Below are 14,401 nucleotides of genomic sequence, written 5' to 3'. Positions count from 1 at the left end.
TCTGGCTCCAGGGATCCATCATCTAGTTGCATCAACTAGAAAGAAGAAAGAAGGGGGAAAGGGGGGAGCAAAGCAACCATGAGTACTCATCCAAAGTACTCGCAAGCATCAGATCTATACTAAGTATGCATTGGTATCAAATGGAAGGGTTGTATCTGTGGACTGAACTGCAGAATGCCAGAATAGAGGGGGAAGGCGTAGCCTATCAAAGACTAGCATCTTCAAGCAGCTCCAAGCATCTTGCAGCATGTAGAAGAGTAAAGAATAGCAGTTTAATATTTAACAAACATGTTGTAACATTAATGCCCAGAGATCCTTCCTCGACTCCCTGCGAGAAAGCAATCCCGGAGCCACATATCTCGAGTATCCATTTGTAGTTGTATAAGATCAAGATATAAGTCTGAACGTCCGTTACCATGGCCACGGCTATTAATAGATAATCTTCCCTGCAGGGGTGCACCATGTTTCCCAACACACTCTATCACTCTGGCCGGACACACCTTTCTGGGGTCAATGCCCGACCTCGGAAGATCAACACGTCGCAGCCCTACCTAGGCTCAGTAGAGAGGTCCCCGCTGGTCTACATCATAAGCACTCCGGGTCTTGGGCCCATTGCCCGCAACACTCCGGGTCGTTGTGCGACGAGCCGGGACGAGCACCACCTCATACTAGATGGCACTGGCCCGACAGGCCCACGATGCTGAACTGGACGTCTGACAAAGCTTTGGCTGATACTACGACGTCGAGGCCCATAACTATTCTCGCATGGTGGTTAGTGCGTAAAGGCCAAAGGCCAACTCAGAACAAATACCCAAACCATAGTGTATTATTAGCTTGCGGAGACGAGCAGAGACTCACGATCAAAGTGACCCCGTCGCCCCGTCTCGTGGACTTACGACAAGGGCCCAAAATGCCCGGCCATGCCATGTCATTATCTTGCGGGTGCTCTCCGGGCCCGCCCGACTTTCACCAAGGTCTCAAGTAAAGTCATTGTAACCATGTGTCCAAACATCAAGGGTAAAACCCTAGGAATCACCCCCGATGGATTCCACTCGATGTAATCATCAAGGTGAACGTAAGAGGAACCACCCTCGAGGTTCACACTTGAGGTGTTGCACGATAGAGCCGTATCAGGAATGATGAAGGAGGAACCACCCTCGATGACCACGACCGAATAGCTACACTACAGAGATCTCATCAGGAGTGATGTATGAGGTTCCACCCTCGGAACTCGATGGTAACTCTGCACAGTCGAGCAACAAAAGGTGCGTGATGCGATGTGAGGTGTCGGGCTCTGGTCGTCGATCACATTGATCGAGTCGTCGATGATGAAGCAGGGGCAACAAGGACAAGGTGGGGGTCACTGATGGATCACTAACCAACCTATACTAAGCAGTTTAGGATAAGCAGGTAGGTAACAATAGCAGGTACAAAAGCAGGCTATGCATCAGAATAAGAGCAATCAATTACAGTAGCAAAATCTAATGCAAGCATGAGAGAATAGAATGGGTGATATCAAGATGATCAAAGGGGGCGGCTTGCCTGGGAGCTCCGCTGAAAGGGACGAAGGGGCGTCGTCGACGTAGTCGATCACAGGGGCATCAGCAGCGGTCTGGGGTCTACCGGAGAGAAGAGGGGCAAGAAACAGTAAATATAATGCAACAGATGCAACACAGATGTATGACAAGGTAACACACAGAGCTAGGGGTGTTCTAACGGGGTGCTACACGATACAGGTGAAGTGGGATAACATCCGGGAAAGTTTTCCCGGTTCTGGACGTCTGTTAGACAGATGAGCCGGAGGGGGAAAGTTCAACGTTTGCTATGCTAGGGACGTGTGGCGGGCGAACGGACTGCGGGTTCAAATTCGTCTCGTTGTTCTGAGCAACTTTCATGTAGAAAGTTTTTCGATCCGAGCTACGGTTTAATTTTTATGATTCTCCAAAGATTTAATGATATTCTGCAATTTAATTTAATTCAAAAATAATGAGTAAATGCTAGGTGCACCCAGATCTGTGTACACATAAGGGTGTGTTTGGTTTCTATAACGAACTGGAATAGCACGGGTCGGACCTGCCCCTGAGCCTCGTTCCTGTGTTTGGTAAGTACGTGGAACCAGAACCAAGTCGTTCCCACCAAACGAATATTTGGTCTATATGCGGAACGCGTCGATACCTCCAAATCGGAGGAATCACAGGGAACCGGACGCTCTTTCCTCTCGCTCACCTAAAACCTATCGCGTCTTCTTTCTCGGTGCTGCCTCCTCCTCGTCTCCCCCTCCCTGCTCTGCGCCGTCGGCTCCCTCCTCCTGATCTGCGCCGCCGACTCGCTTGTCCCTTCCTCTCTCGAGTCTCAACTGCAGCAAAGCAAGGGAAGAAGATGGGATGGCAGATCGATCTAGGTCTGACAGCCGCTCGTGTCTGTTGCGGCGCTCCGCTTGCGGGATGAGGGGTCGCTGGTGTTCTGGACCTCTCGTCGATGGATTTCCGCGAGCCGAAGCTGGGGCAGCGGCAGTGCCCGTCCCTGTGCTCTATTCACAGTTGGCAGCAGAATCGGAGAGTCAGCTCACCAGCGGCAAATAACTACGAAGAAATTCTGATGAACATCACGTATCCTCGTGGCGTGGTTCTTCAACCGCAACACAACGGCAAATAATAATCAGCTAGCTGGAATTAATCGAGGCGTTGATTTCTTTATGCTTGGGAGGACTTGTTAGCTGTTTGTGCTACCACTCTGTCCCATCATTTCTACCTCCCCAAGCAAACATAGAAACGGAATCATTCCATTATATTTATTTTCTTCTACCAAACACAGAGACAGAACCGACCCGTTCCAATGGAATGTAACCATGCCATTCCATTCCACTTGGTTCCCGAACCAAACACACCCTAAGTGTACCGGAGGGTGACATGTGGGTCCAGGGGGTCCCAGTTGACCAGTCAATGTTTGACTGGTCAACTGGGGTGTGGGGCCACCCTGTCATTGACTACTAACTAATTAACTAATTAATTAGGTAACTAATCAGGTTAATTAAGTTAAGTTAATTAAACTAATTAATTAATCAATATTTATTTATTTCATTAATATTATATACATTTTTTATATTTTCCTTTTTATTTATACATTTGTTTTGTTCTTATCCAGGGGCTGGGCCCCGTGTGTCATAGGCACAGGGGCAATGGGTCGGGCAAACGGGTGCTGGGGCACGGGCGATGGCGCCTGAGGGAGTCCCGGACTAGGGGGTGTCCGGATAGCCGAACTACCATCATCGGCCGGACTCCAAGACTATGAAGATACAAGATTGAAGACTTCGTCCCGTGTCCGGATGGGACTTTCCTTGGCGTGGAAGGCAAGCTTGGCGATACGGATATGTAGATCTCCTACCATTGTAACCGACTCTGTGTAACCCTAGCCCTCTCCGGTGTCTATATAAACCGGATGGCTTTAGTCCATAGGACGAACAATAATCATACCATAGGCTAGCTTCTAGGGTTTAGCCTCCTTGATCTCGTGGTAGATCTACTCTTGTAACCCACATCATCAATATTAATCAAGCAGGACGTAGGGTTTTACCTCCATCAAGAGGGCCCGAACCTGGGTAAAAACATCGTGTCCCTCGTCTCCTGTTACCATCCGCCTAGACGCACAGTTCGGGACCCCCTACCCGAGATCCGCCGGTTTTGACACCGACATTGGTGCTTTCATTGAGAGTTCCTCTGTGTCATCACCGATAGGCTCGATGGCTTCTTCGATCATCATCAACGGCGTAGTCCAGGGTGAGACCTTCCTCCCCGGACAGATCTTCGTATTCGGCGGCTTTGCACTGCGGGCCAATTCGCTTGGCCATCTAGAGCAGATCGAAAGCTATGCCCCTGGCCGTCAGGTCAGATTTGGAAGTTTGAACTTCACGGCTGACATCCGCGGGGACTTGATCTTCGACGGATTCGAGCCACAGCCGAGCGTGCCGCACTGTCACGTCGAGCATGATTTAGCTCTGCCGCCGGACAGTACCCTGGAGGCCGCACTCGAGCCTGCTCCGATCCTCAATTTGGAGCCGGCCGCGCAGATCGAGGACGGATGCCTAGACACCGCCTCGGGGGCTGCAACCTCTACGGCGATAGAGCCGAACACTGACTTTGTCCCTCATAAAGCTCGTGACTCCGAGGTGCTGGACTCCTCGCCGGACTCCGAACCTCCCGCGCCCGCCCTGATCGAATCCGATTGGGCGCCGATCATGGAGTTCACCGCAGCGGACGTCTTTCAACACTCACCTTTCGGCGACATCTTGAGTTCGCTAAAATATCTCTCGTTATCAGGAGAGCCCTGGCCAGACTGCGGTCAGGACGGTTGGGATGCGGACGACGAAGAAATTCAAAGCCCACCCACCACCCACTTGGTAGCCGCTGTCGACGATTTAACTGACATGCTAGACTACGACTCCGAGGACATCGACGGTATGGACGACGATGCCGGGGACGACCAAGAACCAGCACCTAACGGGCGCAGGAAAGCCACCCCATCCCACAACGTATGCATGGTGGACACACCAAAAGGAAGCGACAATGAGGAAAAACGCGACGTGGCGAAGGACAACTCCCCCAACAGACAAACAAAGCGGCGACGCAAGCGCCGCCCGAAGACCGGCATCGACAAAAACGGTACCCATATGGACCCGGCCTTAGAGCAGGGCGAAGCAGTGGACGACGCACACATCAACAAGCAGCCAACCGGACATGAACCGGACAAGCAACCCATCCCCGGCGAAGATGATCTCACATCACCAAAGCATATGAATCTCCATAACAGGCTCGTCGCCACTGCAAGAAGTTTGAAGAAGCAAAAGCAGAAGCTCAAAACAGCGAAAGACACACTCAGAATGAGATGGAGCAAAGTACTCAACACCGCAGATAAATATGGCACTAGTCACCAGACAAAGAGCTACCCGAAGCGCAAGCTATTGCCCGAATTTGACGAGGAGGCCTTCGAGCCCCCGCAGTCAAAAAAGAAAGGGGCCGCCTGGCCGGATAGACGACCAGATGACAGGCCAAGAGTAACACGGGACGCCACACACAAGCCGGCACATGATCAGCATAAAGATCTTTAGAAAAAGGATAACCCGGCCAGGTCTATCTATGGGCCAAAAAAGAAGACTCCAGGAAGTAACACAATCAGCCGAGCATTTGAAGACAACGGCACACCCAACTACAGGGGCGCCGCACATCCACTATGTTTTACCGACGATGTACTGGATCATGGATTTCCAGCGGGATTTAAACCCATAAACATAGAGGCATACGACGGAACAACAGACCCCGGAGTCTGGATTGAGGATTATATCCTGCACATACACATGGCAAGAGGAGACGATCTCCATGCCATAAAATACCTTCCCCTCAAGCTCAAAGGGCCGGCCCGGCATTGGCTTAAAAGCCTCCCAGAAAATACGATTGGGAGTTGGGAAGAGCTTGAGGATGCGTTTCGAGCAAATTTTCAGGGGACTTATGTCCGGCCTCCGAATGCAGATGATTTAAGTCACATAACTCAACAGCCCGGAGAATCAGCACGCAAATTCTGGAACAGGTTCCTCACTAAAAAGAACCAAATAGTCGACTGTCCGGACGCTGAAGCCTTAGCAGCCTTCAAACACAACGTCCGAGACGAATGGCTCGCCAGACACCTCGGCCAGGAAAAACCAAGAACAATGGCCGCACTAACAAGTCTCATGACCCGCTTTTGCGCGGGGGAAGACAGCTGGTTGGCTAGATGCAGCACCAGCGACCCGAGTACATCCGAAATCAGGGATGGAAATGGGAAATCACGACGCAAAAAAGATCAGCGCCGGAACAAGGAGAATGGCCCAAATAGTACGGCGGTCAACGCCGGATTCAAAAGCTCTCGGCCGAAGAACAAAACACTGCCCTTAAAGGATAACAGTGACGAGCTATCCAACCTCAACAAGATTCTGGATAGACTGTGTCAAATACACGGTACCTCCGAGAAGCCTGCAAACCATACCCACAGAGATTGTTGGGTCTTCAAGCAGTCCGGCCGACTTAACGCCGAACACAAAGGGCTCGACACACCAAGTGAAAGTGACGAAACACAAAAGCAACGCTCCGGAAACCAAAAGACTTTCCCATTAGAAGTCAAAACAGTGAACTCACTTCACCTGATAACACGCAGCGCGGCCCCTGCTATACCAGGACACCGTCCGCAGACTGGGGATAGAACCCACCAAAATTCGCTATAGCAGCACTTCCTTCAAAGGAGTGACGCCAGGCCTTTTCAGCCAATTTTACAGGCTCTGTACCACTAGGGGTCGTGTTCAGTTCATCCGACAACCTCCGTCGCAAAAAGCTCACCCTCCATCGCCACATTTAGCAGTAGCCCTTAAGCACTACTGGGGCATGCAGCTTTTGTGCGCTTTAAAGTAATACCACATTACGCGTCTCTTATGCTGAAAAAATGCCCGGTCCACGTGGCATATTCTTAAAACTCCAGGCGTCTCTTGACCATGGAGAATGTGCGGCTGCCTAGACAGCCACACATTATTCCGACCTTGCAGGTCAAAGCCCCTAAAAACGGGTCATTTAGACCTCGGACATGGTTAGACGAGTCCGGCGTAACTTAACAAGGGGCTTCCCAGCCGCATGCCCCTTTTTTTAGGGGGGCGCGCGCATAAATGATGAAAGCCAATAAAGCTCAACTTTCTTCATCTTCCAAATTATACTTTATTTTGATACACTTTTTGCACGATATTTCTTAGAAACTAAGTCCTTCTCTTTTACAGATGAAGCACGTGCTACACCCGTCCAGGATACAGCACAACGGAGACACAGGCGCAGACGTGCAGTAGAGACCCGTTGCAAGGATTCTTTTCAGATTAAGACCCTGCGTAAACCTTTCTCACTGTCTCTTGTTGATACACATCCCCCGGTTTCCTACCAGAGCCGAGGAGGAGGCTGGCGTTTTGGCATCGGCCGCATCAGAAGTTCCCGCCTGTACCTGGACACTAGGGGCTTAGGGCTTTATTCTGCCCGATATCATAAAGACCGAACACCTCAGGGAGTGTTCGGCGTCTTGAGTTAGGCCTTATATGCATCAGCTTCGAATCATGTCTTTGGTCAAATGTTGGGTTTGCCCGGCTCCTGTGTTTTGCTGCCTTACGTTCCGTATCATCGGCTAACGCGGCACCAGGAGAACTACTACGATTGTGCCCCGGTTCGGCTGAGAGAGCACCTCAGTAGAGAAAGCCGAAAACTGACTGTCATGATATAACGAGAGACTGGTCAACCACTCGATCGACCATTGGAATGTTTAGATTTCCTCCGCTTTGACGAAGGACCGCTTCCCGGTCAGGCACATACGCGCCCCAAGTTCGAAGAAGCGCGGTGCCATCAGGGGCTATATAGTAGCCCCACATTCGAGCTCCTATGGCTAAGTGAAAGTGATAAAGCATTATAGTCCGGTTGCCTAGTTTGCTATGCTATCACCTCCTTAAAAGGACCAAGACGTTGGATTAAGTGTGAAAAAGCGTTTTTCTTTTTGCAAACACCCCCGCACCATGTGCGTGGGGGCTGAAGCTAAAGACTGCCATCTTTTAGATTATACATACATATACGGCCGCACAGGAGATAGTTCAATACTTGAACACACAAGTATAAAAAGTCATTGCATTATAAACATGATCTTAGAAATCATACATGTCATTCAAACATAACATCTTTCGAGCATTGCGACTCTATTATACGAGCGCCCTGCAGGACTTCCTCAAAGTAATGCTCGGTGGGGAATCGGCTTTTGTTCGAACCCCGGGATGCAACAGCGGTGGCATCCATCTCCGCCCAGTATGTTTTACCACGGGCGAGAGCCATCCGCGCACATTCTATGCATGCCGACCGCTTCATCGCCTTAATATGCGGCCCTGCCCCAAGGAATTGCTGCAACAAGCCAAAATAACTCTTTGGCTTGGGCCTTTTTGGCCATAGATGAGTTACCACATCCGTCATGGCCAGTCCGGACAATCTATTCAGCTCAGCCCACTCAACCAGCCGATCACTCAATGGAAGTGGACGCTCCGGACTATGGAATTGAGACCAGAAAAGCTCTTCCATTTCATGATCCTCCTGGCTTCGAAAGTGCACGACTGCGTCAGCCGCACTCGCCGCCAAGTCCAGATAAGGATCCTCCGCACCATACAATCGGCCTAGCTGAGCATACTTCAGATCCGTGAACTTCCTACGCAGCATAAAGGGCTTTCCAGTCACAATGTCTCCGACCTGACGCAGTTCCTCCTTCATAGCCCGCATCGCACTACGGGCATCCTTGGCCTCGGCATCGGCCTTCTTCAGGTCCTCTTGCTCCGCTCGGTGTTCTTCTTCAAGAACTTCCAGGCGGTCGGTAGCAACTCTTAATTTCATGGCCACTCCAGCCATCTCCTCCCTGCTTCGGCAGTGAGAAGCCTTCTCGGCTTCTAGCCCTTCCGCTGCCTTCAAGGCAGCCGCCTCGCTCTTTCTGGCTTGCTCCTTGGCCCAAGCAAGTTCTGCTCGAAGGTCCTCCACAGCAGCAGCACCATCTGCATCTAAGCATACAATTTGTAAGGAATGGGGGTCAGCTCCCTTACTAACCAACCGCGGGGCAACCACATACCTCTCAAGTCGTCTATTGACCAGCGAGATGTCCGCATCTGCAGCGTTGAGTTGCTTCTTCAGCTCGGCAAATTCATCAGTCCGGCTGGCCACCGAACGTTCCGCCACCTGCATGGGAAAGGTGACAGTTAATAACCGAGATTACGATCCTAGGCACGCTGTCATTTTCGACAGCATACCAAGTCTCGGGGGCTACTATCTATACAGGGCGCACTTCATGTGCAAAACTGTCAACAGGTATGTCATTTTTTGCGTACCTCAAATCCCGTCAGTAAACTTCCGAGGGCCTCATACAACCCGGTTTCGGCGGACGAGATCCTCTCAATCATATCACCCATTAATGTGTGGTGATCTTTTGAGATGGATGCCCTCTTAAGCAAATCCTGCAGCTCCACCGGCCGTACTCCAATGGGCGCCGAACTCTCTGGTCCCGCCGGATTTGGGGAGACCCTCTGCGACGACACCTCAGGGTCGTCCGCCCCGCACGACGGGCGGCAGATGAAGGCGTTTCGCTTTCCATCATCTCCGGACGAAGGTCTCCCGAAGATGAGTTGTGCTGAGATGGGCTGGGATCCGAACTACAAGGTAAAAACTTCGTTACCTTTATACATTAAGCAAGGGTGTCTAATAATATTAAAATCCCCCTTTTAACTTACGGCTCGTTAGAGGGTTGATTCCTCTGAGGAGACAGTACGACCGGGGCACTTTCTGGCGCAGGACCTTCCGGTACAGATTTCTTTCCCCGCTTTGAGGCCTTGGCCTCCGGGTCTTCGAAAGCGTTCCTCTTCTCCCCCTGGAAGGAGGGACTCTCGGTTCCTCCCTTACTAAACGCCTCCTTAGCAGAGGTGACAGTTTCCCCGTGCCCCCCTTCGCCCTCATTCGAAGGTGCAAACTCCAACATTTTGATTAACACAGGATCCTGCGTGGTCTCAGGGAGGGGGGTCGGACACCGTATCAATTGTGCTTGCGCTATCCACTCCTGTCCAAGGATAGCTGGTTAGAAGGCAAGCTCGCGATAAATAAATGGATGGTGTGTCCGGACACAGGGCTACTTACTTGAGTATCCGGGCGATTGCAGCTTAGGCCAGCGTCCTCGGTCAATTCCTGATGCGTCTCTTGCGATCCGAAGAACAGTTTATACATCTCCATGGGAGTCAAACCCATGAAGTGTTGAAGAGCTCGCGGCCCCTCCGGATTAAATTCCCACAGACGGAGGGGGCGACGTTTGTAGGGCAGTAGGCGTCGGATCAACATGACCTGCACCACTGCGACCAGATTGATCTCCCTTTCTTGGAGGACTCGAATCCGGTACTGCAACAAGGGGACGTCTTTGGGCGGCCCCCAGTCACGCCCCTTGTTGACCCATGATGTCAGCTGCTGTGGAGGGCCCGAGCGAAAGACGGGCGGCGGCTTCTGCTTGCTGCCCCGGGGAGCGGTGATGTAAAACCACTCCTATTGCCACAAGTCGAGCTCCTCTTGAAAAGAGCCCTTGGGCCATGGAGCTTCGGCCCTCTTGCTTATAACCGCCCCGCCGCACTCTGCCTGACGCCCCTCAATAATCTTCGGCTCTACGTTGAAGGTTTTGAGCCATAAGCCGAAGTGAGGGGTAGTGCGGAGGAAGGCTTCACAGACGACAATGAATGATGAGATATGGAGGATGGACTCCGGAGCCAGGTCGTGGAATTCCAGCCCATAGTAAAACATGAGCTCCCTCATGAAGGGATCCGTCGGGAAGCCTAAACCCCGGCGGAAGTGAGACATGAACACGACGATCTCGCCAGGCTCGGGAGTTGGGATAACTTGCCCTCGGGCAGGCAGCCTACGCGAAATCTCGTATGTTAAGTACCTGGCATCTCTCGGCTTTAGCACGTCCTCCTCCGTGACGGAGGAGGGCATCCACCGGCCTCGTAGATCAGGACCGGACATTGTCGAGGATCGAAGGTACCTGAATTTGGAGCCCTGGGTGTTGGAACTCAGGGAGAGGGGCGGATTCGATAGAGGATTGAATAAAAAGAACGGGCCTTGGTCTCATTATAAAGAGGAAGAATACCAAGATCCGTCCCCGTGACCATTTGGAACCCACCTTCGATGGAGGGGGCGTGGCAACGGGCGCGGTTGGGTTACCCACGTCCGTATTGATGGGAATCCCGGAATAAGGGGAACACTATCTCTGCTTCGACAAGACGTGCCAAGAAAACTGCCTCGCTAAACACGCTGAGGTGGAACAATAAAAACAATTCGAGTAAAGGCTTGGAAGTGGTGTGACGTCACGCCGCAGAATACGTCAGCAGATTGATCTGGTGTAATATTATTCTCTCTACGGTGGTATGTGGAATTTATTTTTGCAGAGCCGGACACTATCCTGGTGTTCACAATCTTCTATAAATTATTCAGAGGAGGAACCCGCCTTGCAATGCCGAAGACAACATGCGCGCCGGACTCGTCGTCATTGAAGCCTGGTTCAGGGGCTACTGAGGGAGTCCCGGATTAGGGGGTGTCCGGATAGCCGAACTACTATCATCGGCCGGACTCCAAGACTATGAAGATACAAGATTGAAGACTTCGTCCCGTGTCCGGATGGGACTTTCCTTGGCGTGGAAGGCAAGCTTGGCGATACGGATATGTAGATCTCCTACCATTGTAACCGACTCTGTGTAACCCTAGCCCTCTCCGGTGTCTATATAAACTGGATGGCTTTAGTCCATAGGACGAACAACAATCATACCATAGGCTAGCTTCTAGGGTTTAGCCTCCTTGATCTCGTGGTAGATCTACTCTTGTAACCCACATCATCAATATTAATCAAGCAGGACGTAGGGTTTTACCTCCATCAAGAGGGCCCGAACCTGGGTAAAAACATCGTGTCCCTCGTCTCCTATTACCATCTGCCTAGACGCACGGTTCGGGACCCCCTACCCGAGATCCGCCGGTTTTGACACCGACAGCGCCCGTTGGGGTGGAGGGGCGAGGCCGGCCGACCGGGGCTATGCCCAGCAGCGGCGAGGCCACGGCGGGGCGGCGCTGGGGCGCGGCGTGGGCGAGCGCCGGGAGCGGGCCTCGAGCGCCGGTGGGCGGGAGCAGCGGCCGGCAATGGGGATGCAGGCGAGCAGCAGGCTCGAGCGGGTGTAGAGGCGGGCGGCGTTCGGGCGAGGCGCGCGCCGTGAGCGCGAGCGTGGCCACCGGGCGCGTGTGGGGCGGTGACCGCAGGTGGTGGCTGTCGACGAGGTCGGAAGGAGGACAGGGGACGGCGCGTTCGGCGCATGACGCGGGAGCGTGGGGTCTAGGCAGAGGGTTCGGGAGGTTCGGGGGGTTCGGGGAGGTCTGACGAGGGAGAGGATGAGGTGGACGACGGCGACGGGGACGAGGCAGCCCAGCGTCAGCGCGGTCGCGGACGAGGTGGCGAGGGCGTCCAGCGAGGTAGGGCTCCACGGAGGAGGTCCGGCGAGGGAGGAGAGGCCTCCGGGCGGCGGACGGCGGCGGGAGCACCGCAGGGTCGAGCCCCGATCTGGATCAAGGGGAGGAGAGCGGGCGACGTGGGGAGAGTGGGGGTGAGGGAATCGGGAGAAGTGAGTGGGGGTTAGGGTTCGGGGAGGTGGCCTTGTAGGCCAGAGGTAGTGGGGGGATGGGTCGGCTCGGCCGCGCGGTTCAGCTGGGCCGAGGCCCAGCGAGGGGGAAGTCCTGATGTTTTCTCCCTTTTCTTTTATTCTGCCTCTGTTTCCTATTTAAAAGAGCTACTAAAATATATTTGTTAAATGTGGCACTTTGCATAAAAATAGATAGGAACAAAGTGAAGCTGCATAAAAAGTTTGGGGTCTTAAGGAGTTGGCTAACCATTTTTAGAAATTGGAAATGCCAATGTAATTATTGTTGGACCACAAAATCAAATCCCAGAGGCATTTTGGGAACTCAAAAGAGGTTGGTTCCAACATGAAAAATATCCAAGGATTATTTGCCACACTTTGAACATTTTAGTTTTCATGTTTGACAAACTTGGATTTTTTACTTTAAATTTGAATTTGAATCCGAAAACAATGATTTGGATCAAGTGGGGATTAGCAACAGTAATGTGATAACGTGGCACCATTAATAGGGGTTTACTATAGCTTAATTATCCGGTCGTCACAATTCCCCTTCATCATGACAAATTTAGAAGAGAGGATATCCAACCACTCATTGACAAAATACTAAAGAGGATTGCAGGTTGGAGGGGTAAACTTCTCTCCTACAAAGGGAGGCTCATTCTCATCCAGACTTGCCTTGCTAGCAACCCTCTCTACTTACTCTCGTTTAAATTCCCAAAGTGGGCTATTGAGCTGATTAACTCCCATATGGCCAATTGCCCGTGGAATGATTTTGAAGGGCATAGGAAACTTCACCTAGCTAACTGAGGCTAGTTTAGATGAAAAAAGAATTTGAAGGTCTGGACATCCCAAACCTACAAGATATCAAGTTGTGTTTCTTAGGCTCTTGGGTTAAAAGGTGCTATGAGGGTGAGGTAAGCCTTAGAGGTTGATCATTGACCATAAATATTTAGCTGGCAGCCCAACATCTTTGCCACCAGCTCTACCCCAAAACTTTCAGATTCTGGAAAGGGGTAAAATCCACTTTCCAGGCCTTGAAGTTTGGATATAAATGGAAAATTGGTAATGGGCATAGAATTAGATTTGGGGAAGACACCTGGTTCGGTACTTCTCCATTAGTTGTCCCGTATTGGCCTATCTACTCTATTTGTAATGAGCAAACTAAAAGCGTTAGAGAGGTTTGGGACAGTCGTCAACTCAAATTGTCTTTTAGGAGGAACTTTGACAGCAGGCTCATGGAACAATGGCACCATATCATTGAGTTAGCTGGGAGCATTACACATACATATGAGATTGGTTCTCTAATTTGGCAGCTTGAGAACAAAGGCCAATACTTTTAGGAGGAACTTTGACAGTAGGCTCATGGAACAATGATACCAACTCACTGAGATAGATGGGAGCATTACACATACATATGAGATTGGTTCTCTAATTTGGCAGCTTGAGAACAAAGGCCAATACTTAACTAGCTCCTTGTATCATGTAATTAATTTTAGAGGGGTCCAACCTATGTTCATCCCTAGTGTTTGAACTTAGGGTTACCCCTAAAATTCATGTTTTCCTTCGGTTGCTTGCTAAATAAACTCATGACTAGGGACAACCTTAGAAAAATGCATATCATCGAGACGCTTGATTGTGTGTTTTGCACTGAACCAGAATCAATCTTCCACCTTTTCCTTTGATTGTGGTCAAAGATCACTTCAAGTTGGAGGTTTGGATCAACTTTGAATCTGTTGCCAGATTCTGGGTCTCCAACAACAAAAACTCTGCTTTAAATATTGTTCATGCAACAGTACTCTAGGGCTCTCGAAAACCAGAAATTCTATTATTTTTTACAAGAACATCTGGATTTCTATTAAACAGGTATTGAGGCTGGTCCTAAGAATGATCAAATCCTGGTCTGTTTTCTCCCCAGAACATAGAGGTGAGGCTGGAGGCCTTTGCAGGGCACCTGACATGCTTCATCTGGCGTCCCCTGAGGATTTCATGTGGCTGACTGCTCGCCCAGACCACCGAAACAAGCTCAAGATCTCCGATGCCGGCACCTTCCCCGCGTCTCCTGCCAAGAAGAGGGACACCGAGGTTGTTTCCATGCTGTCAAGCCCCATCTCTACACTCTCGGCATGCTGGTCAGTGGTCGCCACAAGCGACTACGGCTCCTCCAATGAAGAC

Source organism: Triticum aestivum, chromosome 2B (genome assembly GCF_018294505.1).
Source record: "Triticum aestivum cultivar Chinese Spring chromosome 2B, IWGSC CS RefSeq v2.1, whole genome shotgun sequence".
NCBI classification, from domain to species: Eukaryota; Viridiplantae; Streptophyta; class Magnoliopsida; order Poales; family Poaceae; genus Triticum; species Triticum aestivum.
This window is presented reverse-complemented; position numbering follows the sequence as displayed.